Source organism: Pleurodeles waltl, chromosome 9, assembly GCF_031143425.1.
Source record: "Pleurodeles waltl isolate 20211129_DDA chromosome 9, aPleWal1.hap1.20221129, whole genome shotgun sequence".
Lineage (NCBI taxonomy): Eukaryota > Metazoa > Chordata > Amphibia > Caudata > Salamandridae > Pleurodeles > Pleurodeles waltl.
The window spans coordinates 799,647,629-799,662,161 of record NC_090448.1 but is presented as its reverse complement, the minus strand read 5'-3'; the positions used below and the strand labels follow the sequence as shown (position 1 = coordinate 799,662,161).

Below are 14,533 nucleotides of genomic sequence, written 5' to 3'. Positions count from 1 at the left end.
CTTGTGACTTTGACTTGGTCCAGTCGCAACCAGGTAACCAGAGTTGGTGCTTTATGCTTTCTATCTCTATTTTCACTCAAATATTTAAAATTGCATATCTCTGGTTCTACTCATTAGATTTTTGTCATTTTGGATTTAAATTATTTATTAAAGTTTACTCTAAGTTTCTAAATTGGGGAAAGATTTTTCTTGTGTTGTGTTTTCATGTTATTTCTTTTGAAGTGCAGCATAAATATTTTACACATTGTCTCTCAGTTATGTCTTATTCATTTTGTGCCAAACTACCCGAGGGTTAAGCACATGTTAATTTGGGGTTTGCTTGTATTTCACCCTGTCAGTGACTGTGGTTGTTGTTTGAGTAAGGTTTCACCCTCCTCAACCAGTACCAGTAACTCAATTTCCAACAAAAGCTATGAAATAAATAACATGGGCAGATAAATTTGGCACATTCTGAAATGAAGTTTAAATTTTTGATTAGGCTGGGACAGAATGAATGATAAACTAAAGTATTAATTGATTGAGTGGGCACTATGAAACACATACTCTATTCGGGTTGTATGCATTGTAAACTTTGCTGTTCACTGAAGCCGATGGCCATTTTCCCTTCTATGCTGCAGTGCTGAATTAAACCGCACTGTAGTTTTAGATGGTGAAATGCTATGGGCAGGGAAGTGAAGTGCAGGATAGCTTAACAAATGCAGAATTGTCAATTAGAATTCACGGTGACTTATCATTTGTCCCTCTCACCACTGGGACTTCTCAACCTCTCTCTCAACCTGGACCTTCTCTGTCTCAGACTAAATGGCACTGGCGCTGGCACTGGTGGACTGTGTGCTGATGCAAAAATATAATGCACCCATCTTAGATGCCAGATTATCCACCTAATTATTTTGCACAACTTACAACAGCAACTCTGCTGTAAAGTTAGTTTATCTATCTACTATAAAAAGTATCACTTTGGGAGGCTTGGTCGAGAACATTTTAAAAACCAGGTAGTCAAGCAAAAACTTTTTCCCCTAATGAAGAGATAAGGCTTTGAACGGATATGAAAGAAACACAGTGAAGGGGTCGAAAGGAATGCAAAGGACATATAGGGGGTCATTTTGACCCCCGCCGGCAGCGGATGCCGCCGGCCTGGCGGGAACCGCCAGAAGACCGTACCGCGGTCAAAAGACCGCGGCGGTCATTCTGAGTTTCCCGCTGGGCTGGCGGGCGACCGCCAGAAGGCCGCCCGCCCGCTCAGCGGGAAACCCCCTTCCACGAGGATGCCGGCTCCGAATGGAGCCGGCGGAGTGGAAGGGGTGCGACGGGTGCAGTTGCACCCGTCGCGATTTTCAGTGTCTGCCACGCAGACACTGAAAATCTATGTGGGTCCCTGTTAGGGGGCCCCTGCAGTGCCCATGCCAGTGGCATGAGCACTGCAGGGGCCCCCAGGGGCCCCACAACACCCGTTCCCGCCAGCCAGGTTCTGGCGGTGAAAACCGCCAGAACCAGGCTGGCGGGAAGGGGGTCGGAATCCCCATGGTGGCGCTGCTTGCAGCGCCGCCGTGGAGGATTCCCTGGGGCAGCGGGAAGCCGGCGGGAAACAGCCGGCTTCCCTTTTCTGACTGTGGCTTTACCGCCGCGGTCAGAATGCCCCCGGAAGCACCGCCAACCTGTTGGCGGTGCTTCCGCGGTCGTTGGCCCTGGCAGGCCATGACCGCCAGGGTCAGAATGACCCCCATAGTATTGGTTGGGATCTCAATCTTGTTATGCTGTAGTGTCATAGAAGCTGCTAGTATAAGACAACATAGAGGATCCATGACCACCCTATCTCTGTCCCTGTACTTTTTGTCATTTTTCTAAAGAAAGCCTTCTCAGACAACATGCTGTGTGAAGACTTGCGCTTCTTTACATTACCAAAAATCTTCTCTCTTAACAGACCTACTACACAAGACTTGGAAAAGAGGAGCAAGGGAAAACCGATTTAAAAAAAGAGCAGAAGAAAGTTACAGGCAGGAAAAAGTCAGCTGCAAAAATGGAACCAAAGAAAACACAGGGAAATGCAGGGTAACAAATATTAGGCAAGGAAGTTAAAAACAGTAAATACAGAATTTCATAATACATTACTAGTGGGAATAGTTAAAGTAAGAAATAATGATAAACATAACTTACTTTCTAAATCAGACAGCCTAGTCCTAGATTCCCACCCTAAAATTACATTTTGAACTATTCATTAATTCCAACGAATAATTTTTGCTTCTCTGTCCCCTTTAACTATTGATGGGTCTAGCCCATCTCCCATTGCGTACTACACCTCAGGGAGATTAGAAGTGTATGAGCAACAAAAAACTCACAGAGAAGGCTAACACACCTGATATACTACTATCGTAATAGTGGAATTCCTTAAACCAGCCCAGGTGAGCACCTGGCTCATGTAGAGCAGAATCTTAGCAGAATTATTTACTTGACATCCACTCCACCTCTAAGGTCCTACACCCTCCTTATCTGGCTTGCACCATAGACTAGTACTCTGGATACCAGGGCCCAGATTTATCAAGTGTTTGTGTTGCACTTGTTCTAGGCAAGGTGGTACAAGGGCAAGGCAAGTCCTTAGTGATATTTACCAACCCATGTAAAGCCACCTTGCGTGGTCCTTCATGGTTTGGTAAATCTCAACTAATGTAACAAGGCAGATCAAGTTGTTGCCTTTGTAACTATCCACCAGGAAGGCATTACATGGGTGGAGAGTGAGTGTTCACAAGCATGCATACATGTATTTTGGTACATTTCCAAATTTTCCATCACCTGGGAATGCTTCAAAATGCTATGCCTTCCAAGTAGTGGTACAACAAGGAGAAATGTGTGTAGTTCTCCTCATGTTTTCTTCTCTCTAGGTATGCTGCATTCTGTTGCAGCACAGTTAGAAAGAGGAAAAAGCCTCTAAGGATTGTTTTTATGCAGGAAGGAGTCCTTTCCTGTACAAACACAATCCAGGGTGTAACATAAGCATCTATGCACCATGACTCATGGGGGCCAGCATTGGTGCTAGGCAGGACTCTGTGTGCCAGCACAGGAAGTGAACAGGTAGTGGGGAGAGGATTGTGGGGCTGTGGATGGCTGCCGTCAGTGAGGAGGCCTGAGCATGAAAACATCTCTGTAGGCCATACATGGCACTATGAATGCCTTCCAGGTACACAGCCAATTGGTGGAGCTGGATGCCCTCCACCTGGATGGCATTCAGAATGGTAGTCTGACCCACAGAGATACTCTTCAAGAAGTCAATAGACTCCTCACTTAGGGCAGCAGAGGTAACAGAGGCAGGGGGTGAGGTGCCTGGGGCAAAGAAGACGCCCGCTCTCTTGGGTGAGCGGACACGGCCAACTAGGTGGGGAGTAACAGGGAGGGTGGCAAAGGAACTGGGGGTGGCAGACAAGGGTGGAACAGGAGCAGCTCCTGATGGGTCCGCCACCACTAGATAGTGGCCACTGGGGGTAGAATCAGAAGATGTCAAGGTCAATCCTGTGTTCTCCCTGGCACTCTCATCACCCTCTGACCCACTGGGTTCCTCTGTGTCGGTGGTATCATGACTGGAGGTACCATATCCACATGCTTCCACACTTGGTTCCACCCTGTCTCCTTTGCTTGCCTGGGATAATGCTGAAATTACAAAGAGAAATAGCATCACTACATTTTCCTGATCACACTTGGAACAACAGCTGTGATTAGCAAAGAATACAGTGTCATACAGTAGCCATCAGCAACAAGGTCCACCTCTCTTAGATGGCTCTTATATTTGCCACACCATATGCATGCATGCATGATACATGAACTGTCAACAGTTTGCCACAGTAAATTCAGAATCACAGACAGCTCCAATTGTATGGGTGAAGTTGTACAATCATAGTACCCATTGAACAAGTAAGAGACCTTATCACTTTCAGTGGTTTGCTTCATGTAGTTACCTGTTGTAATATAATAGGAGGGCAATACCAAGATCATTGACACAGATCCCAGGCAAGTTCATGCATCTAGTTAATCTTCACATACCCAATACCACATAATGAAGAAATGATGGTCAAAAATCCTGCATGTTGCTGACAGAAGTACAGTAGGCTAAAGACAAATTGTGCAAAATATCAGGGAGATATGCCTACAAAATCCAAAACAGAATGAATCAGCTAGCCCCAGAGATGATACCTATCTTGATGGGTACCCCTGACAATAACATACTCTGACTGCATCAGTAGAAGCCAATAGTCCTTTGAATGTTGAAAAGGCCCAGGGATTCTCAAGAACTTGTAGAAGGCCCTCAACATGCTACCCAATGGGAAGTTTTATCATTGTCTCCATTTTTGTCATGCAAACACAGATTCCCTTGAATGAATGGTTGTACACAACCACATGTGATTCCCAAATAACTGCAAGTCACTCCATGATGCATGCCAACACTTAGGTAACAAACCTTAACCATTTCACATGTGCAAAGCACTTTACTACATTATTCCACATCAATGGCATCAACATGCACATTATGTGTAAAAACAGTACTCCTTCCTGTCATGTCCTTCATTGCTATTGCAGTTGTACATGCCAAATAACGTGCACTGATAGGTGAAGATATGTGTGAGCCACCAATAAATGGAGACACACTCACGTCTGTGGCACCATGAAATGTAGCCCCATGACATCTGTCCGATTCTAAACACATGTTTGCAAGCACACATATTTAAGGGAATACAGGCATCATCCCATAAAGACAGGTAGACAATGCATGAAACAGCAATGAAAATGACTTGGTAAATGTCAAAGGAATATATGCTAACATGTAGGCACAAGTAATGATGGCAACAGTGATGTCACCAAAATCATATCAATGGGCATTCCCCACTTAGCAAGGGGAAATATTGCTCTGTGATTGCACCCAAAGAGCAATCCATGCTCTGTCACATGTAGGATGGCCACCTTCACATGACAGACAATAGCCAGGCACCAGCACTCGTGGATTGTACTCGGTTGTGTCCCAGGTCACTGGGCTAATCGGCAAGATACATCAGCATGCACCAACTTCCATGGCTTACCAAACAGTTTCTCATCTTGTGTGTCACACATGGCACATCCCCAATCTTCAGGGGGAAGATGGCCGAATCTAACACATCAACTTGCCAATTTTACAGGCAGGAATATGCCCTCTACTCACCCCCTTGTAGGTGCTGTTCTCCCCTGAAACACTCATCAAGCTCCAGGTAGGCCACCACCAGAATGCAGGCCATTAGAGGGGTCAGATTCCAATGTGCGCACCACCCACATTGACAGGACAGCCCTAGCTGGACCTCAGCTATCTTCCAGGCACAGTGTCTCAGGTCCTCCCACCTCTTGTGACAATGGGCACTCTGCTGGCTTTGAACACGGAAGGGTCTGCACCTTCCGGGCAATGGCTTTCCAAATCCCCTTCGTCTGATGGGTGTTGACCTGTATGGAAGCAAGAGACTAATCAAAGGGTTACAAACACAAGATTTTTCCCAAAATGGTTGTCACCCACCTGTCAGAAACACCAAGCACAAAATATTCAACTTGTTAACAAATCACAAGTGTAAAGCACACATGCTGATAAGTACAAGGACATGACTGCACACTTTTGGAATCATCTGCAGACTAATCCACTACCCTGCTCATAGCCTACAGTGACTAAGCAAGCCTACTTGTAGCAAAGTACCCTTTTTTTGGCATGGTACCCCCATTGTCTGCCTCATGGCAGTGTGTTTGACTGTGTTCACTGGGATCCAGCTAACCAGAACCCCAGTGGTTATGCTCTCTCGCCTATAAATGTTGTCACTGCATACTGGTAACCCAGTATTTCACCCAAAATTTGCATACTGGTGGCCCCTTATAAGTCCCTACTATATGGTACTTAGGTACCCAGGTCATTGGGGTTCCAGGGGATCCTTATGGGCTGCAGCATTTCTTTTGCCACACATAGGGAGCCCATGCAAAGGCTTCTGCAGGACTACCAATGCAACCTGTGTGAAAAGGTGCATTCATCCTTTCACTGCCATTTATACTGCACCAGGTCACTTATAAGTCACCCCTATAGCAGGCCCTTCAGTCCTGAGGGCAGGGTGCAGAATACCTGTGTGTGAGGGCACCCCTGCACTAGCAGAGGTGCCCCCACGATCTCCAGGACCATTTTCCCAGACTTCATGAGTGAGGGGACGCCATTTTACGTGTTGTAGGAAGGCAGCCTCTTTCTAGCCTTGTTACCCCCACTTTTGACCTGTTAGTATATGTCAGGGTGTTTTCACTGTCTCCCTGGGATCCTGCTAGCCAAGGCCCAGTGCTCATAGTGAAAAACCCTATGTTGTCAGTATGTTTGATATGTGTCACTGGGATCCTGCTAGCCAGGACCCCAGTGCTCATAAGTTTGTGGCCTATATGTGTTCCCTGTGTGGTGCCTAACTGTATCACTGAGGCTCTGCTAACCAGAACCTCAGTGTTTATGCTCTCTCTGCTTTTAAAATTGTCACTGTAGGCTAATGACCAATTTTACCAATTCTGATTTGCACACTGGAACACCCTTATAATTCCCTGGTATATGGTACCTGGGTACTCAGGGTATTGGGGTTCCAGGAGATCCCTATGGGCTGCAGCATTTCTTTTGCCACCCATAGGGAGCTCAGACAATTCTTACACAGGACTGCCACTGCAGCCTGAGTGAAATAACGTTCACGTTATTTCACAGCCATTTTGCACTGCACTTAAATAACTCATAAGTCACCTATATGTCTATCCCTCACTTAATGAAGGTTAGGTACAAAGTTACTTAGTGTGTGGGCACCCTAGCACAAGCCAAGGTGCCCCCACATTGTTCAGGGTGAATTTCCCAGACTTTGTGAGTGCGGGGACACCATTACACGCGTACACTACATATAGGTCAATACCTATATGTAGCGTCACAATGGTAACTCCGAACATGGTCATGTAACATGTCTTGGATCATGGAATTGTCATCCCAATACCATTCTGGTATTGGGGGGACAATTACATGCATCCCCAGGTCTCCAGCATAGAACCCGGGTACTGCCAAACTAACTTTCCGGGGTTTCCTCTGCAGCTATCGCTGCTGCCAACCCCTCAGACAGGTTTCCGCCCCCCTGGGGCATGGGCAGCCTGGTCCCAAGAAGGCAGAACAAAGGATTTCCTCTGAGAGAGGGTGTTACACCCTCTCCCTTTGGAAATAGGTGTGAAGGGCCTGGGAGGAGTAGCCTCTCCTGGCTTCTGGAAATGCTTTGAAGGGCACAGATGGTGCCCTCTTTGCATAAGCCAGTCTACACCGGTTCAGGGATCCCCCCAGCCCTGCTCTGGCATGAAACTGGAAAAAGGAAAGGGGAGTGACCACTCCCCTGACCAGCACCTCACAGGGGAGGTGCCCAGAGCTCCTCCAGTGTGTCCCAGACCTCTGCCATTTTGGATGCAGAGGTGTGAGGACACAATGGACAGCTCTGAGTGGCCAGTGCCAGCAGGTGACGTCAGAGGCCCCTCCTGATAGGTGCTTACCTTTCTCTGTAGCCAATCCTCCTCTGTGGGCTATTTAGGGTCTCTCCTGTGGGTATCTCACCAGATAACGAATGCATGAGCTCACCAGAGTTCCTCTGTACTTCCCTCTTGGACTTCTGCCAAGGATCGACCGCTGATTGCTCCAGGATGCCTGTAAAACTGCAAAAAAGTAGGAAAAAGACTACCAGCAACATTGTAGCGCCTCATACTGCTGGCTTTCTCGACTGTTTCCTGGTGGTGCATGCTCTGAGGGCTGTCTGCCTTCACCCTGCACTGGAAGCCAAGAAGAAATCTCCTGTGGGTCGACGGAATCTTCCCCCTGCCATCTCAGGCACCAAACTTCTGCATCACCAGTCCTCTGGGTCTCCTCTCATTCTGACGAGCATGGTCCCTGGAACACAGGAGCTGGGTTCAAGTGTCTTTGACAGTCCAGTGGCCCTTCTGTCCAAATTTGGTGGAGGTAAGTCCTTGCCTCCCCACGCCAGACAGTAATCCTGTGTACTGCGTGAACTGCAGCTGCTCGGGCTTCTGTGCACTTTTGCAAGACTTCCTTTGTGCACAGCCTAGCCCAGGTCCCCAGCACTCCGTCCTGCAGCTAGCAAGGCTTGTTTGTGATCTTTCTGCGTGGAAACAACTCTGTATCCTCCAGCACGCCGTGGGACATATTCTGACCCAAGTAGAAGTTCCTGGCACCTTCAGTTGTTGCAGAATCTTTGGCTTCTTCCACCCGGAGGCAGCCCTTTTGCACCTTCATCCGGGGTTTAGTGGGCTCCTGCCCCCCTTGGACACTTGCATGACTCTTGGACTTGGTCCCCTTCCTTTACAAGTCCTCAGGTCCAGGAATCCGTCTTCAGTGTTTTGTTGTGATTGCAGAATCCCCTATCTCGACTTTACTGTCTTTCTGGGGTAGTAGGGTAAATTTACTCCTACTTTTCTTGGTCTTGGGGTGGGGTATCTTGGAAACCCTTATTGTTTTCTTACACTCCCAGCGATCCTCTACACAGTACACTAGGCCTGGGGTTCATTCGGGGTTCGCATTCCACTTTTGGAGCATATGGTTTGTGTAGCCCCTAGGCCTATTTCTCCCTATTGCATTCTATTGTGTTCTACAGTGTTTGCACTACTTTTCTAACTGTTACTTACCTGATTTTGGTTTGTGTGTGTATATTTTGTGTATATTACTTACCTCCTAAGGGAGTATATCCTCTGAGATACTTTTGGCATATTGTCGCTAACATAAAGTACCTTTATGTTTAGGAACTCTGAGTATTGTGTTTCCTTATGATATAGTGCTAAGTGATATACGTGGTGTAGTAGGAGCTTTGCATGTCTCCTAGTTCAGCTTAAGCTGCTCTGCTATAGCTACCTCTATCAGCCTAAGCTGCTAGAACGCTTCTAATCTACTAATAAGGGATAACTGGACCTGACACAAGGTGTAGGTACCACAAGGTACCCACTATGAGCCAGGGCAGCCTCCTACACATGTGTACTCGAGATAGGTCACTACCTATGTCCAGCTACATAATGGTAACTCCGAACATAGGCATGTTTGCTATCAATCATGTTGGAATCATACCCCAATGAGTTTGCAAGCATTGTTTGTATGATTCCATGCACTCTGGGGGCTACTTAGAGGACCCCTAGTATTGCCATTGCAGCCTTTTGAGGTTTTCCAGGCCACTCCAGCTGCTGCCACCTCTCAGACAGGTTTCTGCCCTCCTGTTGCTTGAGCAGCTCAAGCACAGGAAGGTAGAACCAAGGATTTCCTTTAGGAGAGGAGTGTTACACCCTCTCCCTTTAGAAATAGGTGTTACAGGCTTGGGAGGGGTAGCCCCCCCAAGCCTCTGGAAATTCTTTGAAGGGCACAGATGGTGCACTCCTTGCAAAATCAAGTCTACACCAGTTCAAGGACCCCCAGTCCCTGCTCTGGCACAAATCTGGACAAAGGAAAGGGGAGTGACCATTCCCCTGGCCATCACCACCACTGGGGTGGTGCTCAGAGCTCCTCTAGAGGGTCCCTGGGTTTTGCCATCTTGGATTCCAAGTTGGGAGCATCTGAGCGGCCAGTGCCACCAGGTGATGTCAGAGCCCACCCCTGATAAGTGCTTAACTTTGTATCTGACCAAACCCCCTTTCAGGGATATTTAGGGACTCTCTCTTGAGTGGTTCTTCAGATTTGGATTGCAAGACTCAAGCAGGAATCCCCTGCATCCTTTACTTCACCTTCTTAGCGAATAAACTGCATCTGGGCCCTCAAGGAACTCTACAAACTGCAACAAAGAAACCAAGACGACTTCTGCAATATTGTATCTTCAGCTCTTGCCAGCAACTGCAACTGTTTCCAGGTCGTGCATCCTCTGAGGACAACCTGCCTTCAGCCTGCACCAGAAGAACAAAGGAATCTCCCTTGGAGTGAAGGGGTCACTCCCCTGCTTCAGCAGGCACCCCTCTACAGCGATGACTGGTGGCATGGGTCCCCTCTACTCACAAAGTGTGTGGATCCAGACTCACAGGTGGTGGACTGAAGTGGTCCCGACAGTCCTGATGTCCTACTGTCGAACTTTGGGGGAGGTAAGAGCCTGCATCCCCCCCACAAGCGTGTACCCCGTGCACAGCATGTTTTGCAGTTGCCAAGGCTTGTTGGCATACTTCCACAAAGTTCTTAAGGCACCATGCAGCTCGGGTTCCCAGCATTCCATCCTGTGACGCACAGCTTCCTGGGTGGTTCTCTGACGGTGTGGGATCCCTTTGTGTAGTGCTGCATGGGCCTCCTTTTGCACCTTCTTTGTCCCATTGCTGTGGGACTCCTGTGCATTCTGCCTGGCTTTCTGAGGGCTCTATGAGTTTCAGAGAGCCCCCTCTGGCTTCCCCTCCTGGGTAGAGTCTACCAGGTCCCTCCTGGTCCCAGGCAGCGCCATTTAATGCTAACCGCAAGCTTTGCATGGCCCAAGGTTTGTTGGTGGAATCCTGCAATGCAAATCTGACTGCAATCATCCATCCAGCGTGGGACAGCTCCTGCATCAAACAGGAACCTGCATGTGCCTTCTTGAGTGCAGTACTGACTGCTGTTCTTCTCCGGTGGTTCTTCTTTTGCCCCTTCATCCAGGTAAGCAGGGGCTCCTGTTCTCCCTGGACTCTTCAGTGCTTCTTGGACTTGGTCCCCTTCTTCTACAGGTCTTCAGGTGCAAGAATTCATCATTGGTGTCTTGCAGTCTCTTCTGGTTCTTGCAATATCTTCTTTCTTGTGTTCATGTGTGTTCTAGGAAAGTTACTGTGACTTACTCCTGCTTTCCGGGTCTCTGGGGTGGGTTCTATTACTTACCTTTGTTGTTTTCTAATACTCACCTCACCCCTCTACACACTCCACTTGCCTAGGTGGGAAACTGACTTTCACTTTCCACTTTCTTAGTATATGGTTTGTGTTCCCCATAGGCCCATTTCTAACTATTGTGATTTTCACTACTTGCACTGTTTTCTAACTGTTGTTTTACTGCTAATTCGGCATATTAGTGTGTATAATTTGTGTATTACTTACGTCCAAAGGGAGTATGGTCTCTATGGTATTTTTACCAATGGTGTCACCAAAATAAAGTACCTTTATTTTTGTAACACTGAGTATTTTCTTTCATGTATGTGAGTACTGTGTGACTACAGTGGTATTGCATGAGCTTTGCATGTCTCCTAGTTAGGCCTTGGCTACTCATCCACACTACCCTTAGAGAGCCTGGCTTCTGGACACTATCTACATTCACTAATACGGGATAACTAGACCTGGTCTAAGGTGTAAGTACCTTTGGTACCCCCTACAAACCAGGCTAGCCTCCTACACTACTGTCATCAGGTAACCTGGGCCCAAGCAACATGTACTGTGATGTGAGCCACAATAAAACACTACACACCATTGTGGCTTCGTAAGGCTAGACTCCTTTGGCCTGACTGGACATACACATTTACACTATGCAACATTGACTCACAGCATACAGATCCTACAGGCCACTACCATAGTACAGACTTCACCCTAAGACTTGAGTGATGATGAAAAGGCTGCCATGGTGGGCACGGAATGTCTCTTCCCTGTGCATATGTGAACATGTGGCCTACCCATTGTAGGCTCCTGCTACTTAAGGGTGGGTTTCTGTGGTATGTACCTGTACCATAGAACACACTTTTGACCAAATGTGCCAAACCTACAGAGATGCCATCCAACATACAAAGGTTTGTTTGGTCTAATTTCTGCCATGTAACCAAGCAACTGAGTCACATGTGATGGCCTCCCTGGAATCTACACACTATCTGCACTTCGGGTTTATCAATTGTGCAATATGCCTCTACTGGACAAATATGACTTATGTGAAGGTGAAAACAGGGCTGTGGAAGTAAGGACCTGTCATAAGTCAATGACACACATTGACAATGATGCAAATTGCACATTTGTGCTAGTTCAGGGACTTCCCTCACTACCCATTCCTAATCTATTAATTGAAATGTGACATTCAGGCCATGTTTTGCCACTAGAGCCTCATATTGACCAAATGTCAGGTTCTGTAGGTCTACAGGGAGTGGGCACAGTGCCATAGTTGCATAGCAACAGTAACTTTACCCTAGCCAGAACTATGTCTCATACTGGGAGATACATTTGACAGACCCTAGTCTCAGCAGACTGAACATACAGAACCTACTTGGCACTCACATTTCCATCACTTCCATGCATGACAGTACATCATGTGGGCAACAGAAATGTTGCCCGTGGCTTGTGTGGCACTCTGAAGGGCATGGTGAGCCATTATATGTCTCTTTGACAACAGTTTGGCAAAGCCAGATGTGGGATGCATGATCTGTATCATGATACACATTGCTCACAAGATCCTCAAGTGACTCAAACAGTATGCATACACAGCTAATGCTGTCATGCACATACATGTTTGACTTTTATAGTCATCATACCCACTGATGTGTCCTTGTATGGCTGTAAAGTCTTCTTGCCTAGATATATGAATGCAACACAAGGATGCTAGGCCTCAAAACACATCACACAACACAATGTGAATGTGCAATAAACAGAGTACTTTTCTCCACTGCCTGCACCATGCACATCCTATTGATGCTACACAAAAATGTGACAACAGGCACACAAGAAGTCTTACTGGCACACAGGGGCACATTGTAGCCAGTGAGGAGGAAAGGATAGTGTTGAACAGAGTCAAATATGTCTATGAGATTCTGACCTGCTCCTCTGGTGAGCCACAGAGCTGATCAAGCAGGGGAAGGACTTGATCCATAAGCTTCTCCAGCTCCTCAGGAGAGAAGGCAGGGGCCATTTCACCTGCTTGGCATGAGTGCTCCCAGAGGTGGCACTCAGCAGCTGAAGTGGTAGAGGTGTTGATGGCAGCAGTGTCAGAAGTCAAATGACTGATTTTGCAAAACACTGCACACACATACGTGGTCATCACCACCGACGGGCACAGCCACCGGCATGTGACCACCACAGGCAAGAACGTTAGCCTATGGCTGTGTCTTCCACAGTTGGTACCACCCACCATGCAGACGACTTCCACCACCAGCCACGGGCAGTTCCTAATGTCCAGTGAGGTGGGTCAGGCATCTGCATTTTTGGTGCTTTGAAATACAGTATTTGGCCCTGTTAAATGTATCACAACACCAATATATGTGTCAGACCTTCACAAACATCCTAAAGCAGCCTTTTTGTGTAGGTTGTACTAGATAATCACCAGTGTAGTGTGTTGCTGGGCACAGATGACATATAACGGCGCAGCACTATGCACCACAGCTGACGGTATTTTTGGCAGATGAAAAAGACTTAAATTTCCAGGGTCAATTAAGTAACAGATAGTTGGGTGTTGCCCAAATCCATGTTGTGGACCCATGTTTTGTCAACCATGGGGGTCACATTTGATCCTAGGGTATTTGGCAGCTGTGATGTATACTGGGTGTAATGTATTTCCAGACAAAAAATGCTCTGTCACATGATTTTGTTGGTATACATCATGCTTGTTTGTGTGGACACTGTGACTAATGCTCCATCTCCTGTCACTTTACACATAGGTACCTGGTAGATGGGGGAGGCGACAACCTCCAGTGTACTATCCATTGCCAGACCTTCAAACTATGGAGGAATGCCAAATCATAAAAATGTGCTGCCTAAATAGGCAAACAATAGTGTATTTTTGCCATCAGTTAGAATCAGATCTGATGCCTAAAAACAATAATCCAACCTGCATACCAACTATTGTTCAAATCATGGCAGTATTGCACTTCTTGGCCACAGGATCCTTCCAACATACAGCGGCTATATTTGGTGGTATGTCCCAACCTATGTCCAGTCTTGTGTTGAGAGATATCCTATCAGCATTGTTCAAACACATTGACAGCTATAGCAAGTTCTCCCGATGTGAGGATGTAGCCAATGTGAAGGCTGACTTCTATGGTTTTGCTCTCCTCCCACATGTGGAAGGAGCCATTGATAGCATTCATGTTGCGTTGGTGCCACCTCAGGCCAGTAAACAAGTCCATTGCAACGGGAAAAACATCCATTCTTTCAACATGCACGTTGTCTGTTTGTCAGATCGCTACACCTCAAACATATGTTCCCGTTTCCCTGGATCAGCATATGATTCCTTCGTAATGCGGAACAGCACCAAACCCCAGCTGATGTCACAACTGGAACCAGAGAGGGCCTGGCTTGTTGCTAAGTCACATCTGTCCTGATGGTGCATGAGCAATGTCAGGTGCTACGATCATGAAGTGACTGACTCATTGTTGCACTCATGTCTCACTCCTAAACAGGAGACTCAGCATATCCAAACCGTCCTTGGTTATTGATTCTGCTGAGGAATCCAACTGCACCAGGGGAAGTCCGCTTCAATGAAGCTAATGGAAGAACATGACAGGCAGTGGAGTGGGCTTCTGGGCTCCTGAATTCCAGATTTTGCTGTCTGAAGAAGACTGGACAAGCCCTCCCCAGATCCCCTGGGTACGTGTG

At 47.1% G+C, this 14,533-nt stretch overlaps 1 protein-coding gene across 1 annotated transcript in view; it reads left to right on the top strand.

Moving 5' to 3' along the window:
• Window positions 1-14,533, top strand: part of LOC138259998 (solute carrier family 22 member 6-A-like) — an 850,707-nt gene that overhangs the window by 817,935 nt on the left and 18,239 nt on the right. The gene's annotated exons all lie outside the window — the stretch shown is intronic.